Genomic DNA, 16309 nt, shown 5'->3' with positions numbered 1-16309 from the left:
AATGAATGGGCAAACGCCACACTCCCTTAAAGATATAATCAGCATTTAACAACAAAGAGCCCTAATGTATCAGGCCGCAAGCCTGTTGGGTCCAGGATCCTGTTCCCTCAGTGGCCAATGAGATGCCTATGGGAAATAGGCTAGCCTTGCCTGAATGAAACTGCATTCTCCCCCCTTGTGATTCCCAGTAACTGATATTCAGAGGCATACTGCGTCCCAGCAGGGAAGCTAGAACTCCTTCTTTGGTGATCACTCGCAGCTGAGTAAGATTGTCTTCCATGAACACAGTCTCAACAGTGAGTCTGTAAGTGACTGTGGGTGTGCAGCTTCCTTCCCAAGCCTCTCCATTTGCTAAAGATGGGGTCCTTGTCGTCCTCCTGCTTCCTGGCAAAAGGCAGTGCGCAGCCTTCCCGGGCTGCCTTCTCGGGTGCCCCAACGCTGGAGACCATGCCTGTCAGCACGTTTTCCTGCTTGATTGCCGCCACCACACCTGGGATCAGGGCGGTGTGGGAGGCAGAGGACATTTTCCACCGCCCCCTCCCTTCTTTTCGAGTTGTGTGGGGGGGGTGCGCCAGAGGGATCTTTGCACCACAGCACCGGATATGCTTAAGACAGCCCTGATGTGAAGGTATCAATTCATCAGATAAAACTTTAAAAATGATGTCCCTTCACCTTGTTTTTATCATTTATTTCTTTATTCAACTTTTTTGAAAATACAAATTGAAAATCAAGCATAACAAAACAGGCGCAAAGGAAGAGTATTAACAGGTCTAAGGCACCTCAGTGACTATATATACTGATAATTTAAACATTTTCTCCTTTAAAGTTCATTTACAGCATTTTTCTTTACAGGGTTTCAAGACAAAGAGAGAAAATAACTCCCAGTGTCTATAGTCTGGTATATCAGGGATGGAGGGCAGTCATTATCCTTTACACTTGACTAATCAATAAAAAAAAACTTCCTATACCTTCTCAAATGGGTCCTTTATCTTTTGTCCCCTCATTACCCTTAGTTTTTGCATTTTTGACTACATATGATAAAAAGAATTAAAATGATAATTCTAAAACCCTTTTACGGGCCAGAGAGGAGAACCACGTCTATTTCAATCAGCAAAAGAAAAGCCTATTCCCAGTGGTCAACAGGTGCCATTGCTAACAACTTAGCCAATTCAAGAAAGCAGTGGGGCAAACCATAACAGTACACTTTCGATAATTCTTATAATATCAATAGCTGAAGTGGAACTATAACAAAACAAACACAGGAGCCAGCTGCACCCATTAAAGGAAGAAAGAGTCCCTGCATTTCCAGAAGATGGCAATCTTGTGTTTTTCTGGTATGTCTGAAGAGAAGAGGTATGCATGCAAACACCCGAAAATCTGGTCCCGCTATGGGAACAGAGAGACTGGCTTTATTTGAAATGTGTAAAGAGCTATTAGCTACCTTTGAAACTGACCAGTTTTCTGTGGCAGAAGTTTATACGGGCATGATGTATTAAGTGAACTGATTTGAACAGTATAAAGAAGCCAGCAAATCTGTGTGAGGCCTGAATAATTATTCTACCCGAGGATAACCATGTTGTATACACAATAATCCATTATGTCATTCACAAACTTCACTTGTCTGTCTGGAGTGGACAGTATCGGAACTTATCTTTGAGCCAAGTGTAGTTCCACAGTTCATATGTCTCACACAGCACAGGCTTGTAATTATTTTCACAAAGTAGTTCCTGAACTTCACACCAATGAATGCATAGAGCACAGGGTTCATACCACAGTGCAGGAAAGCCAGAGTTTCCGTTACGTATTTTGCGTAAGCCAATTGCTTTTCACTCTGGCAAGCTTTGTCCAGTTTCCCCATAGATTCTGCTGTCACCAGGAGAACCATATTGTAGGGAACTTGGCACAGCAGAAAAACAACTACGATAGAGATAATCACTCGTATAGCTTTGCTTCTTTTGGAATTCTGAGCCTGCACTAAGGTTCTGACAATGAAGGTGTAGCAAAAAACCATGAACAACAGAGGGACAAAAAATCCAAATAAAAGCTGGAAACTTAATATCAGCAATTTCAGTTGTACATTGGAATTTGCACTGGATTTGTGATCACAAATGTATGTGGTTGCATTGCCTGGAAGTGCGTAGCTTTCACTGAACATGAAAGTAGCACTTGAGATTAACATAGAGGAGACCCAGACCGCCAAACAGATCGCTTTACTGTGGGCTAGGCACCTTGCCCGAAGCTTAAATGACTTTATGGCCTGCACAATGGCCACATACCTGTCTATGCTTATGCAGGCCAAGAGCAACATGCCACAGTTGAAGTTAATGGCATAGATACCTTTGGTGAGCTTGCAGAGGAAATCCCCAAAAATCCAGTTGTCCAGAGCGTAGTTTACTGCCCAGAAAGGAAGAGTGAGAACAAACAATATGTCCACAATAGCCATATTGCAGAGGCAGACATCAGTTATAGAATCAGACCTCTTATATAAAACAAATGTCATCACTACAAACATATTTCCCACGAACCCCAGGACACAGATCAGGGAGTAAGCAATGGGAAGAAAGGCTTTCGTGAAGTTTCTGACTTCATCCTTGTCACATGGCATTGCAATCTCAGCATACAAATCAGAATAATCTGCGATGGTTGATTCTTCCTGAAAGGACAATGGATTCCGTTAAACTCACATTTCGGCAAGCTCTGGTTTAGGTAAGGAAAACTTTTGGTAAAAACATTTGGTCTTCCATTATTTGGTTCTTAAATGTACACTCTGAGGCAGGGGAAAATCCATGCTCCATAGGAAAGGCCTGGAATATAGCGGGGGGAGAATGTGCTGTAGTGGGAATGGAGAATCACCAAAATTAGGGCAGGGACAGAATTTCTTTGTTCTGGAGAGAGAAAGGTACATAGAATGGCACACATGTCTGTCTCAAACTATGACCCAAAAAAACTTCCTGTACAAGGCTCAACACACTCCCTCACTCCATCTATTCTAGCAGAGAACCTGGGCTGGCAAGCTTGTCGCTCGGAATGTTGTCAATTCTGTTATAACACTGCTTAACTTCTGATTGGCTTCAGCAAATCTCATAAAATCACACAGCCACAGCAAAATAAATTACCACAAACATGGTTAAATGTGATCGCACAGTTTGGTCTCAAAACCTTCCCACAAAGTAACAGTCTTATAGCCCAGTCTTCCCCTTCCCCCACCCTAAAAAAACCCATCAGGACACAGTTAAAGTGCATCTCCCCACATACCCTATTCATGTAGCTTTATATTCACACATTATAGGATGTGTGCATGTAGAGGAAGGAGGGAGAAATACGTTTCATAAACTCACACAAAGTCATAAATGAATCAGCAGTTAGATTAGCACACTTAGGGGTGCCATACATCCAGGAACTCCTGGACATGACCTCTTTTGGGGGTCCTACATGCCCATCCAGGGGGAATTTTCCATTTGTCCTGGATTTTGGTTTAAAAAAGAAATTGTGCACGGGTAGCTCTGGTTCAGGCTCTGGCACAGGATCTTGGAGTCAGCGGCAGGGGGGGGGGGCTATGGGGTGATTGCCCTAAAAAAGCTCATGGCTCATATGGCAACCCTAACAGTGAACACATTTCTGGGCAGTCTATAATACAGTATTGGAATAAACAGAATTTCATATAATAGGTTGCACCCCCATATGATGCATGAGTAGAAGGCAGATCACACAATGCATTTTTTCTTTCCGCTTCTCTCCCCTGCAGTCCCCTTCCCCAGAGGAGAATACTGTGGACCAAATACTGGGGAATTCCTCTGGTTGTGGGGAGGAATCTTGCTCCACTTGAGCACAAGATACCTCCAGCCAATTTGAGGCAATTCACCTCTTCCATTGCAGCCCCAGATTGCACAGTCTACTGTGTTTGGTAAGTCACTTCAACTCCAGAGGGGCTTTTCTGGAGGTACAGAGAAGGAGGGTGGGGAGAGAAAGATCCATTATGTGAGCTTGTGCATTCTGTTTGTGCAGTGTTTGTTACAACCTAATACGCTTAGGAATTATGGACATCTCTGTGAAATATTTTTCACTGAAGTCCTGTACGGAAGATAGGACGGGCATTTCAACCTAATTTGAGTTATATGCAGTTGGCAGACTTGCTTCAGAGAGCTGGTTAGGGACAGGATAAGGAGCAAGAAACTTAAAATATTAAATAAACATAATCTCCAGTGGTTTCTTGCACCCAGCATTTGTCTCCAGTGCAAATGGGAAATCTGCAGGTGTGGTAAATACAGTGGTACCTCGGGTTACATACGCTTCGGGTTACATACGCTTCAGGTTACACACTCCACTAAACCAGAAATAGTGCTTCAGGTTAAGAACTTTGCTTCAGGATAAGAACAGAAATCGGGCTTCGGCAGCGCGGCAGCAGCAGGAGGCCCCATTAGCTAAAGTGGTGCTTCAGGTTAAGAACAGTTTCAGGTTAAGAACGGACCTCCAGAACGAATTAAGTACTTAACCCGAGGTACCACTGTATATATATTTCAGAAGGAGCCAGAAAAAAGTTGACCAATGAACTGGAGCGAGCAAAGCTGTCATTTCCATTGTTACAGTGCAGTTCCATACATGTTTATCAAGTTCAATGAGAATTACATTGCAATCCTAACTCAATGGGACTTGCTCCTAGGTAAGTGGAATTAGGATTGCAGCCTAAGGGGGCTTCCAAACTGTCACTGTTTTCAAGTGAGATTCAGTCGCTTACACAGGCAAATTCAGGTTGCACAGATCAAACTTTTTGCATTAAGGAAAGTGAGGGGAAATGCAATGGAAAGTGTCAGATGCCGCTGGTTTTGACACAACAACCTCTAGCCAATGTTCTCTTATCTTCCTGCAAACAAATCAGGATGAATGTGCACAATCTAAAATTCCCCCAAGTCTCACACCAAGTATGCACAGGTTGCAGCCACAGAGGAAGAAACAGAATTGGCTTTGAAGTTCAAGACAGCTCTGCTTGATCTCCCTCATCGGTTTCAGTACACATAACATAGTATTGCTTCCTCTTTTACCCTCTGTGGTGAAGAGAATGGAGTTCAGCAGAAAAAGACATACCGTACCCCGCTCATTGTGGTGCTCTGTCTTTCTTTTGACCAGAGAAGACTTGTAGCAATAGCAGTGACAGTTCAGTTGGATTTACAGAAAGTCTGTGCAAAGAAAGGAAGTGGATTAGGAAAATGAAACAGGAAAATGAAACAGGGAAAGTCTTTGTTCTTTTTTTTTTTTTTTGTTTTCTTATAATTAAGTTATGTTGTTCTTATTACTGTTTTTTTTCCCGTGAAGAATTTATTTTCTGTACATATGTGTGTATATGTGTGTATGAAAATTAATAAAGAGAAATTAAAAAAAGAAAGAAACAGGAAAAGTATGTGTCTAATAAGCCCTATGGAGAAACTGGTCAAAGTCTAGATTAGTGTCTCCTTGAACTTTTTGAAGTACAATTATTAGCTATTGTGCTGTCTTTGATTTCATAGGCCTCTGTGTATGTTAGTTCTCCCAGAATTTCAATATGTGGAATAACATGGAGGACTGAATCCAAGTAGGTCAGACTTAGAGCTATTGAAATCAATGGCTATGATTACATGTCCATTGATTTCAATCAGTTTGAATATGATTTGATTGAATTCAATCCGGACTTTTTACTGTTTAATGAATGTGAACAGCTTAGCACAAATCCCTTTATGAATAATGGGGTGTTTTTTAAATAAATGAATAAATAATGATTTTATTTTTTATATTGGTTTGTTTTCTGCTGCTTTATTATGAGATAGTTGCATTTTAGTTGTTGAAAGCAAATCTGAGCAAAGGGAAAGTAGATGGGTGGGGCACATGTTTCTAAACCAACCTTTTTCCTCCAGTGCAGCCAAGGTGATCCACATACAGAAGCAGCTTTCACTTCTTCTTCTTCCTCCTCCTCCTCCTCCTCCTCCTCCTCCTCCTCTTCTTCTTCTTGTTATCTATTTCCCACCCTTCACCCTAAGGTTCCAAGGAAAGTCACAACATTAAAGTACAACATTAAAAAGACAAAAAACACAATCCTCGAATAAGGTCCTAGAGCCCTGTTTAGGGAAGTTTTTAATGTGTGACATTTTAATGTATTTTTAATCTTTGTTGGAAGCTGCCCAGAGTGGTTGGGGAAACCCAGCCAGATGGGTGGGGTACAAATAAATAATAATAATAATAATAATAATAATAATAATAATAATAATAATAATAATAATTACAGGTCGTGTCAAAAGCCAAGGTAAAGGGGTGCCTTCAGCATTCACCGGAAGCTGTATAATGAAGGTGCCAAATGCACCTCTGTGGGGAGGGAGTTCCACAGCTTAGGGGCTGGAGAATGCATCCATTGCATCCTTCAAGTAGTGCAATGGGTTAGTGTATCTGGCTAACCAGAAGGTTGGGGGTTCGAGTCCACCCAGTGACATCTGTGGGCAAGATTCCTGTATTGCAGGGGGTTGGACTAGATGACCCCTGGGATCCCTTCCAACTCTACAATTCTGCTTCTACGAGTCTATGACACTGCAACATTCATCCAGGTCCCATGGAACTGACTGCATGCATCTTCCCATACAGCTGTGGAGCGAACATCCCCATGCATGGCAATCAGCTGTTATGCACAACTAGTGTCCTGTGTCAAGAGCTGGACCAGGGCAAAAATGGCATAGAATAAGTGAAGATGCAGATTTGGGCTTTTTAATGACTTGCTGTTTTTTTAAGTGTAAAAAGTACATGGAACTGAATGAAAAACTCAGCATAAACCAAAGGCTGCAACACAAGAAAGCTTACTGTGAAAAGTGAAAAGTATTGGCTGAGTGGTGCCGATGAAAACGAATATCCTTGTTGAACAAAATAAGTGTATCCAGTAATGTCTGAATGGTTGCATGTGTGTGTTGTGGCTTCCTGTGCACACAACACAAAGTCCTAAACACAGCACATTTCAACCTTAAAAGACATTTCAACCCATTTACCTGGGACCAAAGTTAAAGTGCCTGGACTGTTGATCTTTTTTATTTTATTCCATTTATGAATAGCTTCCTGTAAAACAAAATCTTTAAAAAAATATGGTAAAGAATTAGTCCATTACTTTTATATTCTGCCTTCCCATCAGAGAGCTCAAGATGGTATATGTGAGGATAAAAAGGGTCACAGGGCTGAAGATTCATCCAGTGATTTTCATAGCCGAGTGAGGATTTAAGTCTGGCTTCCCAAGACGTATAGACTAGCCATTACACCACAGTTCCTGTGGACTACGCTTGGTCCAAATAAATCTAGTAAGGAAGGATGATATCTTCTGCAGTGAAGGCAAATTAAAATACTTAATTTTGCTTCTCTGCTTCTTTGTTTGAGTATTTCATTTGCATGTTTATCCTCTAACAACTCCATTGCCTCTCAGGTTAGTTCCCTCCTTTGATGCATTTACAGCACAATCCTATACAGATTTACCTGAAAGTAAACCTCCCTGTGTTCAGAAGAATTACTGCCCTTGGAAGCAAGTTTAGATTTACAGTCTAAAAGAGGTTTTAATTAAGAGTTTGTGGAACAAGCAATTGCCAGCGAATCATATTATTAAATCTGATTATTTCTTCATCTGAATTACTGTCGTGGTACCCATTAAGCAGACATATACAGTGTATACAGTGCTTTTTTCTGGGGGGGTGCAGGGGGACGCATACCCCTAAACATTTTATGACTCCTTGTACCTTTGTCCATTTACTGTATTAATTTCCCCCGATTTGAACTATAAAATGGTGATTTTCTTGAGTCAAAATGAGAGCACCCCTAAACATTTTTTTAAGAAAAAAGCACTGCATATGTACCGTATTTTTCGCTCTATAAGATGCACCAGACCACAAGACGCACCTAGTTTTTGGAGGAGGAAAACAAGAAAAAAAATTTCTGAATCTCAGAAGCCAGAACAGCAAGAGGGATCGCTGCGCAGTGAAAGCAGCAATCCCTCTTGCTGTTCTGGCTTCTGTGATAGCTGCGCAGCCTGCAATTGCTCCATAAGACGCACACACATTTCCCCTTACTTTTTAGGAGGGAAAATGTGAGTCTTATAGAGCAAAAAATATGGTATATCAGTGCATTATATTCAGCAACAAGAAAATATCTGAAGAACTTTAGTTTCTATCGTGCCTATTGCAGTTAGCTGGACTTACCTGCTGAGTGTGATATGTTTTGCTGTAGTTATTAAAATCTGCAGAAAAAGAGAGATGTTTTCCAAGTGCTGAAAACACATATAAGGTATTTTCTAAAGCACCTTGCCTGGAAGTCTGTTACACATGCAAATAAAACCTACACATTGAAGTCTTTGTTCTTCTGTCTCAGTTTGAAAAAGAACATTGACTTTGCTCGTGTGGTTACTGCGGTTTCCCAAATCTCACCATGTGTCAGCTCTTGGCTGCCACAAACCAAAGCAAATCAACAGATAAGCTGAGAGAAAACAGGCACATGAAACTCTGCATGCTCCAAATAGGTTCCCAGGTGCAAGCAGCTTTTCCTGTCCCCTGCTTCTAACCTTCATCACAAACACACAACTTATTTTAACAATCTGCATAATTGCAAACAGTTTTATACATACAAATTAGTTTGGCATTTCTGCACAAAGGATACACAGCTTGGTACGCGACAAGTGTTCTACGCATCTTATTTCATAGCTTACTTAGGTAAGTTTGTGCCTGCAAACAGTGCTGAGTGTGGCTCTTTTTTCCACTGCAGAAGTGAGTCTGGCTTCTCAGCAACTTTCCACTTCAAATGAGGGCAGATACCTGTTCTGAATCAACACCGATTTCCTTTTCAACGTGAATGTCTGTATTTTAAAGAGTGTCTTCATGTCTTCAGTCATGATGCGATCAAATGTTGGCTTGGCACAGGGATTTGAACCTGTGCCCCCCGCACCAATGTTTTCAGGACTCCAATTCCCAATGTTCATGGCAGTCCAGCAACCTCTGGAGGGCCACAGATCCCCCACCCTTGGTTCAATTCCTGTTTCAAACTTGAAAAAACTCCTGAGAGATGGGATGCACGTAGCCCTACGGAGAGGGACTTTGATTCTTATGCCGTGTGTGAAGCATCTAGACCACACTTAGCTTGCTCAAAATATTGTTATGAGTTGGGGGGTGGGGGTAAGGTTGTATGCCAGAGCCCCTCTTCTAATTCCTGGATCCAGGACAGATTCAACTGCTGCAAGCGCCAGGCCAGCCTGGTAATCGCCCTCTGAGTCGCTAAGGGAACAAAGGGAGGAGTTCTGTGCAAAAGGACAAACAGGTGGGCCTGTTTCTGCGGTGGGCCTCTCTCCTCAGTCAGTTAGAAAGACAAAAGGCCCGAGTTTAGAGTGGAATTGTGATGTGACCTAGAAGCAAAGCAGCAAGATAGATAGATAGATAGATGAGAGAGAGAGAGAGAGAGAGAGAGAGAGAGAGAGAGAGAGAGAGAGAGCGCGCAACGTTTGAGGGCAATGGTTGATTTCTGTGGGTATCCAAGGCTGTGGCTATGAGAGAAGCAAGACTCCTTTGGAATGCTGTGAGCCCTCCATCGTAGAGTCAGCAGGGGCATAGGAAGGGGTGTGCGAGGATGCAGACCACCCTGGGATGCAGACAACATGAGGGGGATGCAGACCACCCTGGGATGCAGACAACATGAGGGGGGTGAAAAAATGCTGGCTGAACTCGACGCTGCCTGTGTAGTGGAACTGAGCGGGGTTGAGTTGCATCGTGATGCCGACATGTCCCCTTCCCACCTCTGTGGCCAGGCAGAAGTCGGCCAGACCCTGCTCTCCTTGCCTGTCCATGTGCCGCCCTCGCTCAGGTGCTCTGTGTGTGTCTGTGTGGCCAGGGTCAAAGCTGTGCTGTTCACAGGGCAAGACAGGGTCCTTCTGGGGCTGACGCAGACTCCCGAGAAGGGCACGGAGGCGGGAGAGGCTGCGGTCGCATGCTTTTGCCTTTCATTTAAGGGCCAAGGTGCGCTAGTTTGGGGGTGGGGGGGTAGGAGAAGCGGCGCCTAGGAGAGCTTCGCAGCCCAGCTGGTTTGAGGGGGGGGGGAGAGATCACACAATGGTTTAAGGGGGGAGAGGAGAGGAGGGAGGTGAGAAGGAGCCGTGTCTCTGACAAGGCAAGGCGGGATCAGGACCAGCAACAGCATCGCCTGCGCGGCTTTCTTTGATGGGGGGGTGGAGGGAGGGAGGGGGAGAAGGCGGGATCTGCATTGTGATTGCCTGCGCGGCTCTCTTTGATAGATTTCAATTTCAATGGGGGGGGGGGGACACACACACACACACACAAAAGTATGCACTGGGTACCACCTGACCTTGCTACGCCACTGAGGCTCAGGTTGTACATATGTGTAAATAAACTATCATAATGACACCACAGCCCCTGCTATCCCTCATTTCAGGAAACCAAACCCTGGGTAAGCGCCTGTAACCCCTGGAGTCTTGTACTGCTTGAAGATTGGGGAGGCATACAACTATATACATTCCCCTGAGCTCAAGGGAACTTACTCCTAAGTAACGTGCATGAGATCACAACTTTTAAGCTTTAATCTTGTCCCACCTTCTTAAGAGTGAAAATCATCCTGAAGTAGGACATGCCAGAATAAATAGGCACAGGAATGGTTTTTATTATTTCTCTAGATAATTTTAGATATTATCAAAATTCACTTCTTAAAATTTATTATGTATTCTAACAGCAGTTCATTTCTCCTTCCTCAGAATATGTATCCCCCCCTTAAGACTCTTTCTTGGTATTCAGTGAAATAAATGAAAGTTGTTACCAAGAAATGCTCACAGGAAATGCACATTTACTTTGGTGTACATTGTTTCTAAGTATGTTAGACATACTTAGAATCACAGAACAATAGAGTTAGAGGGACCCAAAGGCTCATTTAGTCCAACCCCCTGCAATGCGGAAACCCAACCTGTTTATAAACATCCAGTGAAGGAGAGGCCACTACCTTCTGAGGGAGTCTGCTCCATTGTCAAGCAGCTCTTACCCTCACCTCCAAGTCAGTCAACAGGCACTGGAGTAGGTAGTGTGTGCTGAATTTGGGTGCTAGGCACTGGCCACCTCACTCCTTCGTCTGATTTTCATGGTTGCTGGGTTTTACTTCTTTTGCACTCTCCTGTTTCAATTACCTCATCACCCCAAATAGTTCAACCATGTACTTGAGGTAGCTGCTTGTTTCATGGATGTCCACCACCTCAGACCTGTTTCTACTATTCACAATAGCAGCCCACACAGTATTCTTTTTATGGGTTAACTAGAGCTTGAGTTCAACCATGAAATACATAAATAATAATGAGAAGAGTTCCTATGAACACATATAGAGCGCTGGTCCCACTGCCTCTAGTAATACACAGCCATCATGACTCACAGTCATTGATAACCTTTACCGCCATGATTTTTTCTACCATAGCCATAACTTGTGGCAGCGAACTCCACAGTTTAAGAATGCACCATGTGAAACAAAGGCAAATGTATGTGGTTTCCATCACGCAGGATCTCCCTGTTTAAAAAATAACTTTTAATTCCATTTCCATTTCTGCTGCTTAGGCTTTATGTGTTTTATAGTATATCATTGGAACAAAACCAATGATACGAGAGAGATTTGGGGGAACCTTGAGGTTGCAGAAGTCCCCCAAAAAACGGTTTTAGAAAAAACCTTTAGAAGCAGGAGTCTCCCCCAAAACAGCCCAACGGGGACTGAGCATGCTCAGAAGCCATGGACTGCTGATAGAGCATTGTGGAGGATGGCATGGCTGACTGATTAGAGCAGTGATCAGGAGCACCGCATGTGCCAACCTTTTGTTGCTGGTCTCATGTGCAGTTCTAGAATTAATACCTTTCAATTCTAGAAGTCTTTCTGGATCAGGCTTAAGTGTTTTGAGCTTTGTTTCACACAAAAACTCATCTTTCACACCTGGCACAATCTCCCCATCATTGTTAAATGCAAATGAGCTAATATTTCCTGAAAGACAGGAAATTGTCTTTCACATCAACTCGCTACAAGTCATAACTTCAGTTTCTTATTTGAAAAACCAGAAATCACATTAGCAACTCTTTCCAAGACCATTTCTTAAGTCTGAAGCACTTCCAAGAGGTGGGAACATTTAATGCGATTTCTTGAACACATTAAAAAGGTAGGGACATGATTATAGCTTCAAGACCTTGGGTGAAATTCAGCATTGTGCTCTTCTACCCATTCTATCTATAGTGGTACCTCAGGTTAAGAACTTAATTCTTTCTGGAGGTCCGTTCTTAACCTGAAACTGTTCTTAACCTGAGGTACCACTTTAGCTAATGGAGCCTCCTGCTGCCGCCACGCAATTTCTGTTCTCATCCTGAAGCAAACTTCTTAACCCGGGGTACTATTTCTGGGTTAGCGGAGTCTGTAACCTGAAGCGTCTGTAACCTGAAGCATCTGTAACCCAAGGTACCACTGTACACAAGCATTGCAGCTTGCCAAGTGGAAAAATTGCCCCTTCTCCTTCCCCCACAAACTGCTATGGGGGTTATGCCATCAACTCCCTGAACCAATATTAGATAGTGCAGGTGGAGATGGAGGAAGCCCCATTGTGCTAGTAGAAGTCCTCACACAGAGCTTCTGCTGATGGGGCTAGTTAGGTGAATCCTAGCCCCCTTTTTCCTGGACTAGTTTCAAATGAGGGAGCTAAATCCATGATTTTTTTTTTTAAAAAAAGAAAAACAGCTTTGCTTTCCAAGACTGTTCCAGATGCACACTTGCCTTCCAGATGCACACCCATGCCAGAAGATTCTGTTGTGCAGCACACTACACAGAAAAAAAAGCCCCTAATTGCAAGAGATAAGAACATCAGACTTAACATCCAGCTGAGCTTTTGCACTCATCTGCTCAGTTCCTTGTTTTACATAATTTGGTTAATGCGGTTAATTATCAGTCATAAGATTTCAGAAATTTTCTATCCATCTCATCTTGCAGTTAGTATATGCGGAAGGAAAATGGTAGAGATGAGAAAATAGGTCATCTGCCATCTGATAATGCTGAAGAACTGCAGAGAGAAATTTCTTCCAAAGCCAATATGGTAAACATCATCCTGGAGATGGATGATGAGACTCAGTCTGGGGAAGAGGGATTTATCTCTGTCTGGAAAAGTAGGATCACAGCTGCTAAGCCTTGTGTTATGGGTTCAGGTTTTGGTTCTTCTGTGTAAACAAGCGATAAGGCAAAAGAATGATATTGTATTTCTAGCTTCTCTCTGAAAAATCATAAAGGAGCTGATGACGGGGGTGATTTTGGAAAGGAATTATGCATAAAGCTCTAAACAGCATGTTTAAAAGAAAGAAATAGGTAACCATTCCCCAGTCTTCTAAGCGAAGAGAGTAATCCAAAAAGTTATAAGGCATCATTATTCTGGGCCCCCTTTGTGGATTTTCTTTCTGCCCCGATTTTTTTTTTTAAGCGATTCATGGATGTGTATGTTAAAAATGTCCCTGAAGACTACAGAATTAGTGAATGCCTTATTTTAGATGGCGGAAATCCCTCCATTTTCACATTTCAAAAAATCCACATTACCCCCTCTCCAAGCAGCTGGCAAGGCTTTTTAAAAATGTGCAAATAGGGGAAGGGGTCTCTGTTACACTTGTAATGAAATCTTAAGAAATCCACTCACACCCAAGAGCCTTCTTTTTAAAAAAATAAAAAACACACTCTTTGCTCAATCTCCTTAGACTTCTTGGTACCAAATACATAGTATGGTGAGGACACATTTGGCTTGGAAATTCTACCAGTGGCACAGACTCTCTTTGTCTCTGGGATCAATGTCCCCGATTATTATGGCACACTGAACCCTCTCACCAGGTAACCCACCCTATGGCTTATGAATAAGGAACTCTGGTACTGGTGATTCTTGAAAGGGCACGTTACATAGGAAAGCACTACTCTCTCTTGATCCTGGCTTAACTGCACCAGAATGCTGTCTGTTCAAGCAAAGGGCCTTAATTTGCTGTTCAGAATGCTACTAGCTCTGATCCAACACTACTTCTCTGATTAGCTACAGCAAATCTCACAAGACCTCAGTTCTAGGTACATAGCCACAGGAAAGCAAGTTCCCATAAATATCTCCAAACATGCAAAGTAGCCACCATTGTTTTCCTCTAGAACTATACTCTCCTCTGGGCTCCTCTGGGCCCTGCTCCTAGCAGTTATGGCTGCTTAAGACAGGAAGTAGTTATTCCTGATTAATTAACCTGGTATGAAATGATTGACGTCTGCCATCTTTAAAAATTAAGCAGCCCTTTTTAAAAAATCTACTTATTATAGATGTAGCTCATTCTAACAAACTTAAGCGCTCATGAAAAGTTCTGCTAGCTGCTTAACCATTTTCTAGTTTCCTGTTTGCTATTTATGTAACTGACATGTATTTGTAAAACACATTACATTGGTCTAAGACTCTCTCAGTTAAGGAGGCAGGGAAACTGACAAATTATGTTTATGTGTACATGTATGAAGGGAACATGGTGTTTGTTGGTTTCTCTCCTCTAGTATAAGGGGGATCAAGTACCTAGGTTATCTGAACAGAAGTATTAATCCCCGTTATCAATACAAATGGCTTAATAGCAGATAAATCTCTAGCTAGAATAGTATTTTGTTGTTGGCAGCATTTGGGCAGTGGGGGGTATAGTTAAGGCAGCAGTCAGTGCTTTCCTCCATGTTTCCTTGCTGACAGAAGTAAGATGGGTGGTGAGCAGGGAGAAGCTATGTTTTAGTGCTGACACCTCCACTGTGGAAGGACCACCCAAGATGCTCTTGTAGGCAGCGGGCAAAAGCTTTTTCAGTGAGTCAGCCATTTTAGGTATACCGTTTTTAATTTTATAAAAAAATATATTATACATAGAAAGATCTACAATACTAAGAAAAAACAAGCATTAAACAATAATAGTAACCATTTACAAAGGACCTTACATGATGCAACAAGTGTTTGATTTCTATAAAGGAGCATACTTGCAGAATTAATACAGTGCAAGTAACTGACGCTACAATACACCTCATAAGACAACATGGTTGTGCGTTATCTTGAACCTTGTTATTCCAGAATGGAATGAACAGATACCATTTTTCAACAGCTTGCCTGCCTTCTCTTTTAGCTTTGCTAAAATTGTTCATTGTTTTCTATGGGCTGCTCTCATTTCTGCCACAGGTAATGGAAAATGACCTCTAAGAAAAATGGAAAGCTGGCTAAAGTATGCAAATCTAGCAATGAAGTCCATGGCTGGAGGTTGTTGAAGCTGCAAATTGAGCATTTAATGCTGCCAACATTATGTATCAAAGGTCTAGTTTCTCAAATATAGTAAGCCCATGAAGTAATTCATCTGGCAGTAGTCTTTAACTAGCATTTTCCCCATTTGTTTTCCTCATCCGTGGCTGACCTTGTCTATTTTCCCCCTACTCTTTTCCGTACAATTAATACTAATGCTATTGCTTTAAAATAAATAAATGTAAAATCTGATGTGTATTTTTTTGTCTTTTCTTTCTTTTTAAAAGATGTAAACCCACTCAATTAAAAATAAAGTTTAAAAAAGGGGAGATGGAGAGAGGAAATTGAAGGAGGGGCTCAAGCAGGTTAAACCGTTTTTGTTATCATGTATATGAATGTCAGGATCAAGGGGAGGCGCACTGTAACATCAAAAAAGAATCCTTGCCATATTGCCTCCTTCCCCCAGCTATGGAGAAATAAAGTATTATCAAGTCAGTGCTGGTAGTCTTTTAGTACTAAATAAATGAGAATTAAAGCTTCTGCTAGATCATACCGAGGCTCACCTACAGAAGACTGCAACTGAAATCTCCCCACTTGCAATTCCCAGCAACCAACCTACACCAGCATTCTGCCCCTGACATGGGTAGAATGCAGCCACATTGGTTCAGAAGGATAGGCAAGGGAGGGGGGAGTAGTACACTGCTAGTCTCAAGCACCTCCACAAGGTTTTTGTTCCAGCCTTTAGCCCTTGTGTCAGGGCTGTAGATATTCTACTGCATTTTGTTCTGAGGATGGTAAAAATACATATATTCATGGCACACAACTGATATCAAGCTGTAGAGACTTTATCACATCAATTACAGTCGAACCTCTACTTTCCACCGCCGCTTCTTATGGCAAACCTGGAAGTAACCGGTGGGTTTGCAGCCATTTGCACATGCGCAGGAGTGGCGATCGCTGTTTGCACATGCACAGAAGCAGGCAATCACCGCCCATGCCTGCAAACAACGGCGCCTCTCCCAGAGACCCGTTTCGACCTCCGGATGGACC

The sequence above is a fragment of the Podarcis liolepis genome (genome assembly GCF_965112155.1).
Source record: "Podarcis liolepis genome assembly, chromosome: 3".
Lineage (NCBI taxonomy): Eukaryota > Metazoa > Chordata > Lepidosauria > Squamata > Lacertidae > Podarcis > Podarcis liolepis.
The sequence above is the reverse complement of the archived record's forward strand: the minus strand, read 5'-3'. Positions refer to the sequence as shown.